Genomic DNA, 20,700 nt, shown 5'->3' on the forward strand with positions numbered 1-20,700 from the left:
AGTACGCTGTAACTTATATAATAGACCCTAGGATGGCTATAGTAACTATGAAAGAAAAGACCACTAAGTGGAAGCCACTAGAGCCTAAGGTTTCCTGAAGAAGTGATATGAGCTGGATCTCAGAGGAAGCATTATACTGGATTACTGGATGAGAAGAAATAAGAATTTTGCAAAGGTAGGGTGGGAGAGCAGCAATGAGAATGAAGAAAGTAGCTAGATTAGAACAAAAGATTCATGTAGATGAGTTGTATGGAATAAGGTACTTTTTTAAAAAAAGTTTCCTACCGGGAGTACCACTTCATTTGCTGGGCTTGTTATTTCTCGGTCTTCCTTAAAATAACGCTGATGGGAAGGAAGACCCAGTTCTGTTAAACCAGGTTCTTCAGGCCTTGGACTGCATTTTGTATACAGCGCTAAGGGGTTGAGCTCTCTGAAACCCTAGGATTTAAACACAAGACACACACAATTTAGTCAAGTAAAAAAATTACAACTCAGGCAGAAAAATACATTTAATAGACCTCATACTTTTCAAGCTACAGAATGTTAGGATACTAGAATCTCTTTGCCGATTTAAGGGATTTCTCAACAATGGCATAATTCCCTAACTATTAAATGCCTATTTAAAATCAACACTTAACAAAAGGGAAGTTATAGCTTAGAAAGTAAAATCAGTGTGGAAAACAACACATAAGTCACGTTTTTGCACTTCAGGTCACAATATCTGAGGTCCGTGGGAAGAGAATAAACATTTACATAGTTCCTACTATGTGCCAGGCATTGTGCCAAGAGCTTTTCAAATATTTCATTGATCCCTCCAACAACCCTAGGAGATAAATGCTGTTAAGAGCCACATTTTACAATTGAAGAAACTGAGACAAACAGAGATGAAGTGACCTGCCCAGAGTCATGAAGCTAGTGTCTAGGGATGGATTTGAACTCGAGTCTTCCTGACTCTGGGACCAGTGCTGTATCCATTCCAACCACTATGCCATCTAGATTGTCATCAGTTGAAAACCTTCACTTAAGCAAAGTAGAAACTCCACTGCTGCATCAACGTTAAGGTTGACAAAGTAACCTTCTGGATTGAGTCTTTAATTATTCTGCAATATAAAATACAGCCAGAACTGTCTACCTTAGATGGGACATTTTCTCGGCAGACAACGGCATGGCCTTCTGCTCTCAGGATGTGATGGAAATAGATGTTTTCATCTGAGGATGTGTCACACAGGAAGAGGTTGAGGACTCCATCAACATACTTATCCACTACCCCCATCAATGGCTTGAAGCCACACAGCTTCCGGAACTGCAAAACTGCTTGGGGTGTCCAATGCTCCTGAAACAGAGGTGACCAGTGAGATTTAGCACAAAGGATTTATGGGTGAGTCACTGTGCATTTCCTTCTATTTGTCTAGAGTTGGGTAAGAAAAAATACACAAAAATCCACTTTAAAGTGAAACTGTATCTGTAGCCACTGTCTTGTGACTTTAGAGCCATGTTAATCATGCTCTTCCTTTCCATAAACAAAAGATAGCACTACTCCCAGTAGGTCATCAACATAAAGAGATGAATTCATCAGGTACAATCTGTTTGTAACTTTAGGAAATTCATACCAAACTAAGGATAATTCAGAAGGAAAAATAGTTCCTTAAAAGGACAACAAACATTTATTAGGAAAAAGTCCTTTACTAAGTGTTTATTATGTTCCAGGCACTGAAAATACCTGCTGCAATACAATGGAAAGAACTGAACTGGGAGTCAGAAGACTTGTGTTGACTCTGCTCCTGTCACTAAGAATCTGCTCACACTGGACAAGTCATTTAACCTCCATGGTCTTTAGTTTATCTATAAAATCAAGAATTTGATCCGACTCCTTTTGCAGCTCTAGATTCTTATGCATTAAAGCAGATCTCAAGGCCTAACTTTTCTGATCTAGTTTTAATTTCTTCTATTTGTGCTTTAAATTCAGACTTTTTTAAAAAAAATAATTTTAGACATCTTCTGTGAGAAAGGGAGCCCCAATTAGTCTAAGTAAGTTTTACTGTTCTTCAAATGAAGAATTGGACAATGTTAGAATAAGCTATGTACATACACATACCTCTATGGGCCTCACCCAAGCCAGGGAACAAGGGATGGCCTGAGCAGGAAGCTTGGTGTAGCAGCACCTATAAAAGAGATTCAAATCCATGAACACTTAACATACTTCTAAAAAAATTCATAGTCTTAGCCCTGCATATTTAATAAGGTTGACCACAGCATCCCCCAAAAAGCAAATCCAGTGGTAGCTAACCTCATAATCCATTCAATAAAGGAGAAGGAGAGACACAAAGGCAAGTGGGCAAACAGATCCTGTTGGCAACACATCTATGAAACATAGTAACGGTGCTTTACCCAAAGTCTGGTCCAGGTAAAGAAATGTACAGAGCATACGTTTTCAGGCCTATCTGCTCTGGACATTCTAATACCCAAACTCATCCTGTCAGATCTGTTGACTTACTTGAGAAACCTCAGAGAGGACTTCTGAACAGTTCCCAAATTTCCAAAATCTGGGTAGAACACCTCAACTTCTTGCTTCCCAAGAACTCGATGAATAATGACTCGGTACCACCACTTACGCTCAGAACTCCTTATACAACAGAGATGGCCAGGTTGGATAAAAGATTCTGGCATGATATAGTGATCAGATACTAGCTGATTGGAATAGCAACACCTGAAAAATTCCAAAAGAAAGCAATAGCGATTGTGAAAGAAAGCAGAAACAATTTTTGTTACAAGTTTCATGAAGTAAGGTATCCTGTAGTTTCCCAAGTTGTTTTCTTTAGGCATAGGGATGAGACCTCTAATTTCATTGGCAGAGCAATAAACTCCTGCCAGTGCTGGTGGGAGTCATAACTTAAGAGACCTGGAGCTGACTAGAGCACTAAAAGTTTAAGTGACTTAGTATTAGAGGCAGGACTCAAACCCAGCTCTTTCTAGTTTCAAGGCTAACTCTATCCACTACACTGTAGTGCCTCTCTTATTTTCTTTATTAATCCCAATTGATTTTCTTTCTTCTACTCTTAGACAAATCTCATTCTTCCCTCTAATTAAAAAAAATCTACCAGAAACATTTTTTTAATCCAAACCTGTGATTTCAGAGAGGCAATATAGTATAGTAAATGGAGACCTGGCCTTGAAGCCAGAAGGATCTAGGTTCAAATCCTACATTTGCCCAGTATCGACTCTGGGCAAATCACTTAACGTCTCTGAGCCCAAGGCAACTCTTCAGGACTATAAGGTAAAAAGCAAGCACTGATATGCTTTGATAAAGAGAATTTCCTTACTGGAGGCTCCTTACACTGACTAACAAGAAATAAGGCAATAATAATAAATAATATAATGCAACTTATGACCAGTATCACGGGCAGAGGATTCATTGAACATGAATTTATTGAATGACTACTTTACTGACAAGCACTGTGGGAATATAAAAAGTATGTTATTAATCAATATATGAAGAACATATAGTTCTATAGATATTTTCATGCAGAAGATGAAATTTTTAAGATTAAAATTTAACAGGGAATAGCATTTAAAAGAAGCATCCAGAGAAAAAGATTATCATCATGCCATGCTTTGCCTTGGATCAGATTTTAGGTAATAGGCATAGTTCTGGCTTGCAAATTTTAGGACACTGACAAATCAGAACATCTACAGAAGAGGGTGACAAAAGTGTCAAGGGGATTCAACACATTGCACAAAATGATCAGATGAATTGAACAGATACATTTACCCTGGAGAAGAAGAGTAACATGATCGAGACAATCTCCAAAGATATAATGCGTTCTCATGTGGAGGAGAAACGAGACACAGAACAGAAGTAGGACCAACAAGTAGAAGTGACAGGGAGGTATTTTGGCTGAAAATAAAGAACTGCCTAATATTAGAGCTGACCCAAAATGGAACAGAATACCAAGAAGGTACTGATTTTCTATTCCTGGAAGTGGTATTCAGTTAGATGGATAACACTAATATTTTATGATTCTATGAACTGGGAAAAGGGAAGGAAACAAGGGTTTATTAAACACCTATAATGTGCCAGGCACTGTGCTAAACACTTTACAAATATTATCTCACTTAGTCCTCACAAAAATCCCTTGAGATAGAGCTATTATCGTTTCTTTCTTACAGATAAGGAAACTGAGGCAAACAGAGGTAATGTAACTTGCCCAGGGTCACACAGCCAATAAGTATCTGAAGCTGAATTTGAATTCAGGTCTTCCTGACTCCAGGCCCTGTGTTCCACTCACAGTATGGCACCTCCAGACCTCATTATTACTGTATATGGACTATTATTATCATATCTAAAGATAATCTCAGAAATGTATAAATCAGAGCAACATGAAATGAAGAAAACTTTGCCTTAAGAGTTAGTAACAAAGGACTGGGATATAAAACAGAAATAATTTCAAGTGGAAAAAATCCAGGCAAGCCCCTTGTTCCTTACCTCATTTCAATCATCATATCGTCAAGTAGCTCTGATGAATCTCTGCTATCGATTCGGATATAAAACTGACTAGGAGAGATTATATACTCTACACAGACCGCTACTAGGGTACTTCTATCTAATGCCGGAAAGCTGCAGAGCTTCCTGTTCTGCACAGCATCTGGTGGGATCTTGAATCCTGACATCTCCAGGTTGAGCTGTGATTGTTTCATTCCCACATGCTGCAAGCAATATAAACATAAAAAGTATAACTCTAAATGCTGTGGTGCAATCACGAGCTAAGCAAAGCAATGGCTACATGAGAGAAACGATATTCTATTTCTCATAATAACTTCTCAGAAAAATCTTCCTCCAACCCCACAATGGGTGAGTCCCTTAGCAACGGACACTATCAGACCGTGCCACGCCACAACCAATGTAAGAAAGAAGTTTTCAAACTCATTTCCTTCATGCCCACCCTATCCCACCATCACTGCCTCACCACCAAGGACTACCTACTGAAAAGCCGTAGCACAAGTTCCAGAATGTTCCCATGTTTTAGATCCTCTCCAAGAAATGAAAAGGGAAAAGGTCACTGGGAGAATGAAGGATAGAAATTGTGCAGCAGTAACCTAGAGGTTAGAGGTGTTCTGGCCTTTGCTGTTGAGGCTTGAGGCCAGTAAAGGCAAAAATAGTTATTTGGGGTACCCTTTTTCCAAAAGATCCCAAAGATACTGATATAAATTTTGGCAAGCAGTGGTGGTTAAATCAAACACAAAATGGTAAGAAAGTTGTCAAGTCTTCCTCAGCCATAACTGAAAACTAACATGCCAACAGGAAAAGCCAGCAACAATAGAGGGCACTCAATTTAGTGACCTCAGACCAACAAAATACAATGTTCAGAAAGAAAAGTTGCCTTTGGAAACAGATCTTTGTCAAAAGACATTTTAGTTCACTTTAAATCCTTTAAGTCACCATCCATATTACTTCTAAATCTAAAAATCAAAGTTATTAAATTCCACTCACCAGGGGCACAGGCTTCGTGACCAGGTTGAATTTCTTGCAGACCATCTCTTCTACATCTCTATGCTTTTCCACAGAATCATTCCAGGCAGTGTCCTTAATATCTGGAGATGACAGGGAATTTCTGGGGGGACTGGATATATTGGCTTTGCTTTCTATTTTCTTATCTAGTTGAACCAAACATTCTTCATTGAAAGGTAAAACAGCCACATCTTAAATAGCCAAAGTTAAAATGTCCTATGCACATGAGACTATATACTACAAAGCTCTGATTTCCAATTTATTCATTTCAACTCAAGTGATTGCTTTTATGGGAAGGGCTAACTTCCAACAGGTGGAATAGCCTCATAATATCTCAATAATAATGCCTGAATTCTTCTCAGGATATTCCCAAACCAACTTCACGTAACAAGATGCTCATATGACACAATACTATTCCCTACAAGAAAATGTAATACCAAGGGATTAATCAGAACATTCTCAAGATGCACTTGGAAACCATGTACATTTACACTATTCCCTAACAATCACTACAAAATCATCTAAAAAACCCAGACCAAAAGATAGTAAAATCTCAAAAAGAACAATTTTAGACTGTTAGTGGGTATGGAACAAAACAGATGAAATCCATTGCAACATAAAAATATTTACAAATATTGTTGATATTTCCATGTCTTGGCAAGTGCTCCATAGTAACAGTATTTGCCTAACATGACAAAAACTACTTTAAAAAAAATAATTCAGGGGGGTGGAGCCAAGATGGTGGCTGGAAACCAGGCACTTGCATAAGCTTCCCCCCCAGGTCCTTCCAAACACCAATAAAAATTGACTCTGAACGAATTCTAGAGCTGCAGAACTCATGAAGTAGCAAAGGGAAGCATGGCTCGAGCCCAGGACAGCCTAGATGGTTGCTGGGTAAGGTCTATCTCAGGGAGCTGGGAGTGGAGCATAGCAGACCGGGAGGCTGGAGGAACAGCCACAGTGCCCTGAATCAGTAAGCTGTGGCACTTACCAGACTTCTCAACCCACAAACACCAAAGACAACAAAGAAGGTTAGTGGGAAAAGCTGCTAGGACAAAGTGAAAGGAGTTCTCAGTGGGCCAAGACCCTGGGGGCAGCAGAGGTGGTGCAACTCTGAGGCTGCTTCCAGACCTACAGCTGCAGCTACTTCAGGCCCCAGGACCACCTGGTGGGAGGAATTAAGTGGCGGATTAGAGCAGGAGTGCAAAGCCTGCTTTATCCTGCCTGGATCTGGGCCACAATCCTGGTTGGCAGCTCTTGGGGGAGAAGGAGTGCTGGTGTGGTAGAGCTTGCTGAGTAGAAGTAGCTCTGAATATAGCAGCGCAGCCCCTCAAGCTTAGGACAAAGTACTCTCTACTCTACAAGCAGTCATACTTTTACAAAAAGCTCAAGGGTCAAGTAGTTGGCTGGGAACATGAACAGGCAGCGAAAACGGTCTCAGATTGAGAATCAGATTTTGGAATCTTTCTTTGATTGCAAAGAAGAACAAAACATACAGCCAGAAGAAGTCAACAAAGCAAAAGAGCCTACATCAAAAGCCTTCAAGAAAAATATGAATTGGTCTCAGGCAATGGAAGAGCTCAAAAAGGATTTGGAAAAGCAAGTAAGAGAAGTAGAGGAAAAATTGGGAAGAGAAATGAGAGTGATTGCAAGAAAACTATGAAAAACAAGTCAAGGGCTTGCTAAAGGACACCTAAAAAATACTGAACAAAATAACACCTTAAAAAATAGACTAAATCAAATGGCAAAAGAGCTCCAAAAAGCCAATGAGGAGATGAATGCCCTGAAAGGCAGAAATAGCCAAATGGAAAAGGAGGTCCAAAAGACCACTGAAGAACATACTACCTTAAAAATTAGACTGGAGCAAGTGGAAGCTAGTGACTTTATGAGAAATCAAGACATTATAAAACAGAACCAAAGGAATGCAAAAATAGAAGACAATGTGAAATATCTCCCTGGAAAAATCACTGACCTGAAAAATAGATCCAGGAGAGATCATTTAAAAATTATTGGACTACCTGAAAGCCATGATCAAAAAAAGAGCCTAGATATCATCTTTCAAGAAATTATCAAGGAGAACTGCCCTGATATTCTAGAGCCACAGGGCAAAATAGAAATTGAAAGAATCCATCGATCGCCTCCTGAAAAAGATCCCAAAATGAAAACTCCTAGCAATATTGTCGCCAAATTCCAGAGCTCCCAGACCACGGAGAAAATACTGCAAGTAGCCAGAAACAAACAATTTGAGTGTTGCGGAAACACAATCAGGATAACACAAGATCTAGCAGCTTCCACATTAAGGGATTGAAAGGCTTGGAAAACGATATTCCTGAGGTCAGTGGAGCTAGGATTAAAACCAAGAATCACCTACCCAGGAAAAGTGAGTATCATGCTCCAAGGCAAAATATAGATTTTCTTTTTTTTATTTATTTTTTAAATTTAATTTATTTAATATATTTATTTTTCAGCATTGATTTTCACAAGACTTTGAATTACAAATTTTCTCCCCATTTCTACCCTCCCCTCCATTCCAAGATGGCGTGTATTCTGGTTGCCCTGTTCCCCAGTCAGCCCTCCCTTCTGTCACCCCACTCCCCTCCCTCACCTTTTCCCTTCCTTTCTTGTAGGGCAAGATAAATTTCTATGCCCCATTGCCTGTGTATCTTATTTTCTAGTTGCATGAAAGAGCTTTTTTTGTATTGTTTTTGAACATCTGTTTTTAAAACTTTGAGTTCCAAATTCTCTACCCTCTTCCCTTCCCACACACCCTCCCTAAGAAGTCAAGCAATTCAACATAGGCCACATGTGTATCATTATGTAAAATCCTTCCACAATACTCATGATGTGAAAGACTAACTATATTTTGCTCCTTCCTAACCTATCCCCCTTTGTTGAATTTTCTCCCTTGACCCTGTCCCTTTTCGAAAGTGTTTGTTTTCGATTACCTCCTCCACCACCTGCCCTCCCTTCTATCATTCCCCCCTTTTATATCTTCTTCCTCCTTCGTTCCTGTAGGGTAAGATACCCAATTGAGTGTGTATGGTATTCCCTCCTCAGGTCAAATCTGATGAGAGCAAGATTCACTCATTCCCCTTCACCTGCCTCCTCTTCTCTTCCTACAGAACTGCTTTTTCTTGCCACTTTTATGCAAGATAATCTCTCCCTTTCTCCCTCTCTCAATATATTCCTCTCTTATCCCTTAATTTGATTTTAATTCTTTTAGATATCATCCCTTAGTATTCAACTCCCCATGTGCCCTCTCTCTCTCTCTCTCTCTCTCTCTCTCTCTCTCTCTCTCTATATATATATATATATATATATATATGTATACACACACACATATACACATACATACACATACACATATATACATATATACACATTCACACACAGACATATATATATATATATATATATATATATATATATATATATATATATATATATATGTATATGCATATTCCCTCAGCTACCCTAATACTGAGGTCTCAAGAATCATACACATCATCTTTCCATGTAGGAATGTAAACAAAACAGTTCAACTTTAGTAAGTTCCTTGCGATTTCTTTTTCTTGATTACCTTTTCATGCTTCTCTTGATTCTTGTGTTTGAAAGTCAAATTTTCTATTCACCTCTGGTCTTTTCACTGAGAAAGCTTGAAAGTCCTCTATTTTATAGAAAATCCGTATTTTGCCTTGGAGCGTGATACTCACTTTTCCTGGGTAGGTGATTCTTGGTTTTAATCCTAGCTCCACTGACCTCTGGAATATCGTTTTCCAAGCCTTTCAATCTCTTAATGTAGAAGCTGCTAGATCTTAGGTTATTCTGATTGTGTTTCCACAATGCTCAAATTGTTTCTTTCTAGCTGCTTGAAGTGTTTTCTCCTTGATCTGGAAGCTCTGGAATTTGGCAACAATATTCCTAGATTTCTTTTTGGGATCAATTTGAGGAGGCGATAGGTGGATTCTTTCAATTTCTATTTTGCCCTGTGGCTCTAGAATATCAGGGCAGTTCTCCTTGATAATTTCTTGAAAGATGATATCTAGGCTTTTTTTTGATCATGGCTTTCAGGTAGTCCAATAATTTTTAAATGACCTCTCCTGGATCTATTTTTCAGGTCAGTGGTTTTTCTAATGAGATATTTGACATTGTCTTCCACTTCTTCATTCCTTTGGTTCTGTTTTATAATATCTTGATTTCTCATCAAGTCACTAGCTTCCACTTGCTCCAATCTAATTTTTAAGGCAGTATTTTGTTCAGTGGTCTTTTGGACCTCCTTTTCTATTTGGCTAATTCTGCCTTTCAAGGCATTCTTCTCCTCATTGGCTTTTTGGAGCTCTTTTGCCATTTGAGTTAGTCTATTTTTTAAGGTGTTGTTTTCTTCAGTATATTTTTCAGCATTTTTTTGGGGTCTCCTTTAGCAAGTCATTGACTTGTTTTTCATGGTTTTCTCGCATCCTTCTCATTTCTCTTCCCAATTTTTCTTCTACTTCTCTAACTTGCTTTTCAAAATCCTTTTTGAGCTCTTCCATGGCTTGAGACCAGTTCATGTTTTTCTTGGAAGCTTTTGTTGTAGGCTCTTTGACTTTGTTGACTTCTTCTGGCTGTATGTTTTGGTCTTCTTTGTCACCAAAGAAAGCTTCCAAAGTCTGAATCTGAATCTGAGTCTCTTTTCACTGTCTGGCCATGTTCCCAACCAACTTGACCCCTGAGTTTTTAGTGGGGGTATGACTGCTTGTAGAGTAAAGAGCACTTTGTTCCAAGCTTGAGGTGATGCGCTGTTGTTTTCAGAGCTATTACAACCAGCTCTGCCACACCAGCACTCCTTCCCCAAGAACCCCCAACCTGGACTGGACTCAGACCTTCAGCAGGCTCTGCACTCCTGCTCTGATTTGCAACTTAATTCCTCCCACCAGGTGGGCCTGGGGCCTAAAGCAACTGCAGCTGTAGTTCTGTAGCTGCACCACCTGTGCTTCCCCGGGGAAGGTGGCTGAACAGCAAACTCTATCACCCTGTCCCCAGCAGCTTTTCCGACTAACCTTCTCTGTTGTCTTTGGTGTTTTTACTTTGAGAGGTCTGGTAACTGCTGCAGCTCACTGATTTAGGGCACTAGGGCCCGCTCCACCCGGCTCCTGGTCTGGTTGCTCCTCGTGGCCCACGCTGGGCTCTGCTCCACTCCGCTTCCAGCTCCATGAGGGATAGACCTCACCCAGCAACCATCCAGGCTGTCCTGGGCTGGAGCCCTGCGTCTCTCTGCTGTTTTGTGGGTTCTGCAGTTCTAGAATTGGTTCAGAGCCATTTTTTATAGGTTTTTGGAGGGACTTGGTGGGGAGCTCACTCTAGTCCCTGCTTTCCAGCCGCCATCTTGGCTCCGCCCCGAGAAAATCCAAAATATGGATTTTCAATAAAATAGAGGACTTTCAAGTTTTCTCAATGAAAAGACCACAGCTCAACAGAAAATCTGACTTTCAAACACAAGAAGCAAGAGAAGCATGAAAAGGTAAACAAGAAAGAGAAATCATAAGGGACTTACTAATGCTGGACTGTTTTGTTTACATTCCTACATGGAAAGATGATGTGTGTAATTCCTGAGACCTCAGAATTAGGGTAGCTGAAGGGAATGAATACACACACACACACACACATATATTTTTACACACACAGATACACACACAGGTTACTGGGTGAGTTGAATATGAAGGGATGATACCTAAAAAAAATAAAGGACTAGAGAGGTATATATTGAGAGAGGGAGAAAGGGAGAGATAGAGTGGAGTAAATTATCTCACATAAAAATCTTAAGGAAAAGCAGTTTGTTGGAAGGGAAGAGGGGGCAGGTGAGGGGGAATGAGTGAATCTTGCTCTCAACGGATCTGACTTGAGGAGGGAACAACACACACACTCAACTGGGTATCTTACCCCACAGGAAAGGAGAAAGGGCATGAAAAATGGGGCACAATAGAAGGGAGAGCAGATAGGGGGAGGAGGTAATCAAAAGCAAACACTTTCAAAAAGGGACAGGGTCAAGGGAGAAAACTGAATAAAGGCAGACAGAATAGGAGGGAGCAAAATATAGTCAGTCTTTCAGATGAGTATCGTGGAAGGATTTTACATAATGATACATGTGTGGCCTATGTTGAAGTGCTTGCCTTCTCAGGGAGGGTAGGTGGGGAGGGAAAAGGAATTTGGAACTCAAAGTTTTAAAAGCAGATGTTCAAAAAACAGTTGCTTTTCTATGCAATTGGGAAATAGGATATATAGGCAATGGGGCGTAGAAATCTATCTTGCCCTACAAGAAAGGGAAAAGTGGATTGGGGGGAGTGGGGTGACAGAAGGGAATGCTGACTGGGGAATGGGGCAATCAGAATATATGCCATCTTGGAGTGGGGGGAGGGTAGAAATGGGGAGAAAATTTGTAATTCAAAATCTTGTGGAAATCAATGCTGAAAACTAAAAATATTAAATAATAATAATAATAGTCAAAAATAGAAACAAAATAGAATAATAAATAAAAGATTGAGTCAACTCAAAAAAATAAATAAATAAAATGATTCAATACTACAAATGCCCTCTCTCCTTCATGCCCACAAAAATGCCTGGTCTTGGATTGTTAGCATCTCAGGCAAGAAAAAGGTAGAAGAGCTGAGTTCTTTACCATTCTTTGGTCCTTAGATTAAGAACCAATTACCTATCAGTCCACTTCATCTCCTTACACCCTATTAACATCAGAAACACTTCTTGCTCCCCAAATCATTTCTAAATAAACCATCACCACACAAAAGGATACAAAAGTTTAAGAGTAATAAAGGAGTTTTAATCTTTAAAAAATACATAACAACAAAATGGAAGCATCTGTGGAATTAGCTCTAAGTAGGATTTCATCAGTAAGGTATATTCTTTAGGCTAATTTTGGGGGCTTAGTTCTCTTGAAGCCAAGGTTAAGTCCTGGCTCTACTCTTGGAGCAAGTTATTTCAACTAAGTGTCAGGTTACTCATCTGTAAAAAAAAAAGGGTGGAGGATGGGGAGCCTTTATCTAAACATCTCTCCCTCTGGCTCTAAAGTTCCTTCTAGTTCAGTTACATACAGTTTTTATCACCTTGAATCAAAGAGCTCTAGATCTATCAAAGCTGCTCTTTTACATAAACACTGCAATTCAATAAAATAGCCCTTTAAAATAGCTGGGTTTGTTACTGTGTTGGAAGAACTATGTAGATATTTACTTAGGAAGTGTTATAGCATGTTGAATTCCAAACTGATATTAAATGGCACAAGTTACAAATATATGTGTACAGCACTAGCCTATTCCAAAGTATCATATGCTTTTAGAGGGAGAAAGAAAAAGATCATTTGATACATACATACACACACACACACACACACACACACACACACACATATATATATGTATGTGTGTGTGTGTGTATGAGTGTACACACACACACACACACACACATATGGTAAAGTACACCTGACTACAAGAGCAGGATGTTGATTTATTTTTGTTTAACTCTATTTCTTTATTACCAGAGAAGGTTCTTTTTTAGGGAAGGGAAAGGGGGGTAGTGTCATTAGGAAGTGACTGATTTTGTAAACGAGCAAGTGAAAGAGTTTTCTGAAAATACATACCAGATAGCTTAGCTAGGTGGGGGGGAGGGAAGGAATATATGCAATAATATAATAGGAAATGAAAACGACGCAAAAGCAAAAATAGCAATAAAAATTATCAGAAGCAAAAATCAATGCTGAAGAAAAAAAAAGCAAATTTAACTACCCTACAGTATCAAGATTAGGGCTTCCTTTCTCACTATAAATGAATTCACCAATTACTGTTAGTGAATTACCATTAGAGGTCATTCATCGTAAAGCATAAGCCATCAACTCAGCCTTCCATTTGAAAAATGAGTCAAACATTGAATTGGCATGTACATGTATGAACATTTTCAGAGTTAATTTTACACAAGGATAGGCCCCACTTTCAACAAAAGTAGTATCTAAAAGTTCAAGTGCTAGAATTAACGTGCAGCTGAAACAATAATAGAATAGTTAACCTCACATAACACACCAATATAAAATTCTATTCTCTACTATCTTTCTAGCCATATTCATTGCTTGGCTGCATAGCCTAAGCATAAAAAATCATCATATATTTTGGTATTAAACAATTCTAAGATGAACTAGTAACTCTCTATTTCATTCTTATTTTGTGTTCCAATAAGTAAACTCACCCATGTATGTATATAATATTGTACATTAAGCTGCAAATGTGTTTATGCCAATTTAACATATACTTGAAAAGAGATTAATAAAACCAATCTCTTTGGCTGAAAAAGTTCATCATATTTTTCAGGTTACCCCTTAGCTCCTTTCCTTTGCTTAACATTAAAAGGTACCTATAAAGCTCAGAATGTACTGCCTTGACCTGAAAGGAGTCATGAAGAAGGACTAAAATAATATAGTAGAATTTTAAAAGAAACCAGCATGCAAAATACACTCTGCGCCCCATCCCCCATTCAATTCAAGATTCTCTCAAATGTGCATGAATGTCCAGATGTTATCTGTGTTACATATTCTTGTATTTCATCCTGGTTTATCCTCTCATAGGTCACAGTGGTGGGTCATTTGGGCCAGTTTTATATAATGAATTTCAACTCACCTGTTGTCAAATGCTTCGTTTCTGCATCAAACACCAACAACTCTTGTTCACCTTCCCTGAACTCAACATGGAGAATGTCACTAAGAGATCCAACAAGCTCTGCAATGTTTAAAAATCCCAATCTCTTTGGTGAAAGTGGCTCTTTAAAAACTGCCTGTCATCAAAAAAATCGAAATTGAAATGAAGAGCAGAAGGAAACTGACAATCAATCAATAAGCACTAATTAAGCCAGGCACTATGTTAGGTGCTAGGAAACAAAAACAATGAATGAAACAATCCCTAATCTCAAAAGAGCTTACATTCTAATAGAGAAGTGTATACACACACACACACACACACACACACACAAACACACACACAAATACAAGGTAGTTTGAGGGGGAGGGCACTAGCAATTGAGATCAGGAAAGGCTAAGCTGTTGTTTGAATTGGGTCTTGAAAGAAGAGAGGGATTCCATGAGGCAGAAGTGAAGAGGAAGTACATACCAGGTATGGGGAACAGCCAGAGAAAAGTCATGGAGGCACTAGAGGGAGGGTCATGTCTAAGCAAAGAAAGAAGACCAGTTTGGCTAGATCAGAGTGAGAGAGGGGAAAAGGTGCAATATGATTGGAAAGAAATGGGATTTAAAAGTTAATCATAGAAGTTTCTATTTGATTCTAGAAGCAAAAAGAAGCCACTAGAGTTAGCTGAGTAAAGGAATCCTAGTCAGATCTGTACTGAAGGAACAACACTTTAGCAGCAATGTGAAAGATGACGTCAGAAGGAGACTTGGGGCAAGGAGACAATGTAGTACACTTTGCAATAAGCCATGCAAAAAGTGATGAGTAGTGTTGTAAAGGTAGAAACAACACGATCTGGCAAGTGACTAGATGTGTAGCGTGACAAGTGAGGGGTCAAGGTTATGAGCCTGGCAGGTTAGAAGTGGTGCCTTTGAGAGAAATAAGGAAGTACATTTGGAGGAAAAGATGAGTTCAATTTTGAACATGTAAAGTTTGAAATGTCTCCAGCAATCTGGTTTTAAATAATAATAGTAATAGCTAGCACTTCCATAGCAGTTGAAAGTTTACAAAGTATATATATTTTACAAATATTATCTCATTTTATCCTCACAACAATTCTGAGAGGTGCTATTTTAGCTCCATTTTACAGATGAAGAAACTGAGGCACACAGAGTAAATGATCTGTCTAGGGTCGCACCGTTTCTGATGCTGGATTTGAACTCAAGTCTTCCTAACTCTAGGTCTAGTGTTCTATGGGAATGCTGGGGAGAGACTTGAAATGGATACGTAGATGGGAAACGTCTATATAGAAACTATAACATACCCACTCTCTCACTTATCGTCAGTCTTTCCCTGTCTACTAGTTTCCTTAATGCCTACAAACATACCCATGTCTCTCCACCCTCAAAAAATTCTCTCTTGCTCCAGCCATCCTCCCTGCTGACCCATATCTCTCATCCTTTTTGTAGCTAAACAACTTGAGCAGGCCACGTACAATCAATATCTCCACTACCTTTCCTCTTACTCTCTACACCATGTGGCTTCTGACCTCATCGTTCAACCAAAACTCTTCTCTCCAAAGTTATCAATGAATTCTTAACTGCCAGACCTAATGGTGTTTTCTCAGTCCTCATCCTTTCTGACCTCTCTGTAGCCTTTGATACTGTTTTGATACTGTCTTCTCTCTAGATTCTCCTATCTGATTCCTTCTCAGTCACTTTTTCTAGATCTTTGTCCAGGGCATACTCTCTAACAGTGAATCACAGTGTCCCCCAGGGCTCTGTCCTGGACCCTTTTTCTCTTCCCCCTTTGAACTATTTCACTTGGCAAGCCCATGAGCTCTCATAGATCCAATTATTATCTCAATCATGAGGATTCTCAAATCTACCAATCCAGCCCTCACCTCTTCCTGACCTTGTCTTGCATCTCCAACTGCCTACTGAGATCTCAAACTCGACAGACCCCAAACTGAATTCAGTATCTTTCCCCCCAAATCCTCTCCTCTTCTTCTCTTTAGTTATGACAGTACTCAGGCTCACAACATGAGGGTCACCCTTGACTCCTTATTCTTTCCCCTCCGCATCCCATTTCGCTTCCAAGTCCTACTGATTTTGCCTTTGTAACATCTTTCACATACCTTCCCTCTGTGGATGTTCTCAATTTATCCTGTATGTATCCTGTTTATACACAGTTGTTTGCAAGGACTGTCTTTGGCCTTTCTTTCTATCTCCGGTGCTTAACATCATGCCTGATATAAAAGGTGCTTGTTAAATGACTGATGGGACACACCTGGTATGTTTGAACTCAGGAAGGAGCCAGTAGACAGGGACAGGCTCAAGATCAAAAGAGGTGGAATCAGAAAGAATGAAGTTGCAATCTACTGGAGAAGATGGGAGGGGATAGGATCAAAAGCATACATAAAGAGAGGTTGGCCTTGGCAAGGAGAAGGGCCACCTTACTGTCAATTTAGTAAAAAGAGCAGGGAAATGTAAATTGAATAACTTGAATTTCTAGTGTCCCATCAGCAGGGTTGTTTGATTTCTTCCAGATCCATTATCAAGAGAGGTAGATAATGGGAGTAATCCAAGGCTGGAGCTTGGCAAGGGATGAGCTGGGACAGAGAACAAGGGATTTGAGAGTAGAGGACTGTGTAATGTTGAATTGGTTAACTACTGGGGAAAGACTGGACAGAAAGAGAGAAGTCAGAACAGAAGGAATGGCCTAAAACTACTGAGGGGTGGAGGGACTAGAGATCTGGATAAGGACAAAGAATGAGATTAGGAGAGGTGAGACATGGGGAGATATGAAATATTAGGTTGCAATCAAATATAGAATGTCAGAGTTTTTGATTAAAGAAGATAAACATAAGGAAATACGACTCTAGGCATTTCTCGGCTATCACCAGAGAGTCACTGGACTAAACTATAAATTGCTCACTAACATAAGGTGTTTTGGTTAATGGCTTAGTGCATTAAAACCTATAGTGCCTCAACAACTTACACACTAACCTGAAAATCTTTTTGTCACAATGAGTGGGTCAAAGTATTGTAGTTTTATTATTAAGTAGCATTATATACAAGAAGTTTGAGGTTTAAAAAAAATGCCAACAAAAGAGGGGAAAAAAGCAAACAGAAAAAAAGTTCAACAAGGTTATCATAAAACCATATGTGTATATATGCATAAATATATACATATTTTACTGGACAGTGCTGGACAGTATTTTCCACTGTATCGATTATAAAGCAGAGAACTAAGATTTATCCTTTGTCACAACCATGGCATAGCTCAAAGAGTTTACATTTAAACTCGACAACCCCAAAACTGATATTTAAACTGTTCAAGTTGGGTCTCTTTTTCACTCTACTTTGAAAATATATACTCTCTCGTGTGATCTTAACAATTAGTAGCATTTTTTAAAATTATCTTCCATTAATACATTTACATATTAGCATTCTCAAATGGAGAAACAAATCAGAATGTATTAGGAAACGGGTCACATGAAATGAATTATGTGAAAATGTTCATACACATGTAAATTGTCACCGAGTGTTTTAAGTGAATTAACTCATTAACCTTCACAACAATCCTAGAAGGTAGATATTACAAATATTATCCCCATTTTATGAAGAGGGAAACTGAGGTTTGGGGGCATTAGGCGACTTCTCTAAAGTCACATTGCCAGTAAGGCATATAGATGAAACTTGAACTCAGGTCATCTGAGTCAAGGTTCTTAGTCCTTTCCACTATATTACGCTGCCTTAATGATATAATAATTAAACCACCAAAAGAAAAATTAAGGCACACTGGATGACCAATGAAGAAGCAGAATAATTTCTAACTCTCCCTAGGAAGAGAAACTTTACAAGGCTCTAACTGGTAAAAGAGAAAACAAAATTCTTACCTCAAACTCTCCAAGCAGTTTAGAAATAAGCAATCCTTGTGGAAATTGGAATGCAACCTAGAGAAAAGAAAATTTCAGACTAGATGACTTTGGCTGACAAGAATTAAAAATACCTAACAATTCCTAAACAGGATTAGCACCCCCCCCCCACCCAGGGGCTTCAGAAACTTGAATATTTTCAGCTTTTGTTAAATCTTAACTTTTGGGATGTATGTACAGAATATTATAAGGCAAAAGGACAGGCAGTATAAATATTTGTGAAAATTTCTTTAAAATTATCTACAACTAGTTCCGTAAAATGCTGGACATGTTGGATATCTTGGACCCGAAGTGACGCAATTTGGTGATAGAAACAATGTCAAGGAAGCAAAAGAACAGCAAAAATGGAAAATAAGTGGATTTCATCTATCTTCCAGAACTTCTCTGCCTCCAAGCAATTTGTGCGGTGCCCACCAGAAATTTTACATATTTTTTTCCAGTCGAATAGCATTTCTTACCACTATATTTGAAAATACTGGACATTCCTAAAGAATACTCACTCAACAAGTGCCTCATATGCACCAGATACTGTGCTAGCACCAGGTTTTATAAAGAGAAAGGTTGAAACAGTCTTTGCCTGCAGAGTTGCTAGAGGAATTTGTATTTTATTGGCAGAAAAAAACACATCTATATATTCAAACAAAATAGATGCAGGGTAATATTAACTGAGGAGGTCACTGGTTATCAGGAAAACCTTCATATAAAAGGTGCTGCTCAAGCTGCATCTTATACAAAGCAGGGATTCTAGGAGGCAGAAGCAAAGAAGTACATTACATGCATGGGGCACAGCCAGTACAAAGGCCTAGAAACAGGAAATGGAATGGCATACACAAGTAAAGTAAGTAGGCCAGTGCACCAAGTGAGAGAGGCTACAGAGAACAGAAAAGGGGGCCCAGGACACAGGTTGGAATGCACACGAAAGGATGATCCAGCAAAGGAAAATGAAATGAAGTGGGAAGACAGACAGGAGAACCAAGAGAGATTAATGTCACAAAAACCTACAGGAGGAAGGGGATCCAGGAGAAGGTGGTCAGATCAAATAATGAAGAGGGACCAAAGAAGAAGGGGCTTGAGAACACGTCATAAAGATCTGGCAATCAGTAGATCACTGATAACTCTGGAGAGAGCAGTTTCAATTGAGTGGTGAGGTCAGAAGCCAGACTGCAGAGGTTCCGAAGATAATGAGGAAACATATCCAGTAAATACAGACAGCCTTTCCTTAAAGTTTCACTGAGAAGGGAAGGAAAGATAGAAGATGATAGCTTGAGGGGATGGCAGTGTCTAGTGAAGGTTTTTGTTTTGTTTTTTAAGGACAAAGGAGGCTTAGGTTTGATTGAAGGCAGTTGGTGTTCAGTCATTTCAATCACGTCCAACTCTTTGTGATCCCATTTGGGGTTTTCTTGGCAAAGACACTGGAGTGGTTTGACATTTCCTTCTCCGGCTCATTTTACAGATGATGAAACTGAGGCAGAGAGGGTTTAGTGACTTGCCCAGGGTCACACAGCTACTAAGTGTCTGAGGCTAGATTGGAACTCAGGAAAATCAGTCTTCCTCACCTCAGGCCTGACACTCTATCCACTGTACTACCTACCTGCTCTCTTTGCAGGCAGTAGGTAAGTAAATTCATTGGGAGGGCACTTTACCTTCTGCAAAGTGACAGCCTTATTATTCCCTTTAAAATTGGCAACAGAAATACCAAAAAAAGGGAAAATTTTCCATTCTTACATGAAAATTGAAACTCATTTAAAATGAGCAAGCCAAAGAACACTCTAAGTAAAATACATCTATTATACACACACAATCTCTCACACATACAAATATATGTAATAGAATAGAAGGCAAAAGGCACTGAAAGTGATGAAAATGTATACTAAAAAATTCTTAATATAAACAAAGTAAGAAATCCTGAAAGGCTCAAATGGTTAATAAGAGTTCACATTTATATTGAACTTTTAAGCTTTGCAAAGCACTTATTTTGACCCTTACAACAACCCCACGTGAGGCAGGTGACTAATATTTTCCTCATTTTACTAAGATGTGGAAACTGAGAATTTAAATTGAAAAAAGTTAGAATATCGGTTCCTTAAGAGTAGAGATTGTTTTATTCTTTGGATTTGTACTGCCCAGCCCTAGCATAGGGCCTGATATGTAAGAGGTACTTAATAAATGCTAGTTGTGAGAATGAGGTTCAGAAATTCAAATGTCTTGATGTCCATTCCCATGCTCTAGCTATGACACCACATAGCTTCATCTGGGTAACAAACATATATATGAAATTAAATAACTAGAAATTTTAAAAATGACAAGAGAACATAGAAAACATGAACACAGCTAAGAAATAATGAGAAGAATTAAATGAAAGTAAGAAATCTGAGGAGAAAATGGCAAAAGTCATCAAAATAACATGAAAAATTTTAAAACAAGAACAAAACTGAAAGTAGAACATATATAGTAGAAATAATGGCAAATGCTTTGGGACCAGAAAAACTAGCTCAAAAAAAAAACCACCACGGAAAAGATTTGGAAGCACTGTATATAAAGCAACAGATCCAGAAGAGCGATATCTCTCCCCCATTACATATAGTTCAGGAAATAATTCA

At 38.8% G+C, this 20,700-nt stretch overlaps 1 pseudogene; it reads right to left on the reverse strand.

Annotated features, from left to right (window-relative positions):
• The window catches only part of LOC118833265, a 54,471-nt pseudogene that overhangs the window by 24,939 nt on the left and 8,832 nt on the right, over nucleotides 1–20,700 (reverse strand).

Source organism: Trichosurus vulpecula, assembly GCF_011100635.1.
Source record: "Trichosurus vulpecula isolate mTriVul1 chromosome X unlocalized genomic scaffold, mTriVul1.pri SUPER_X_unloc_8, whole genome shotgun sequence".
Taxonomy (NCBI): Eukaryota; Metazoa; Chordata; class Mammalia; order Diprotodontia; family Phalangeridae; genus Trichosurus; species Trichosurus vulpecula.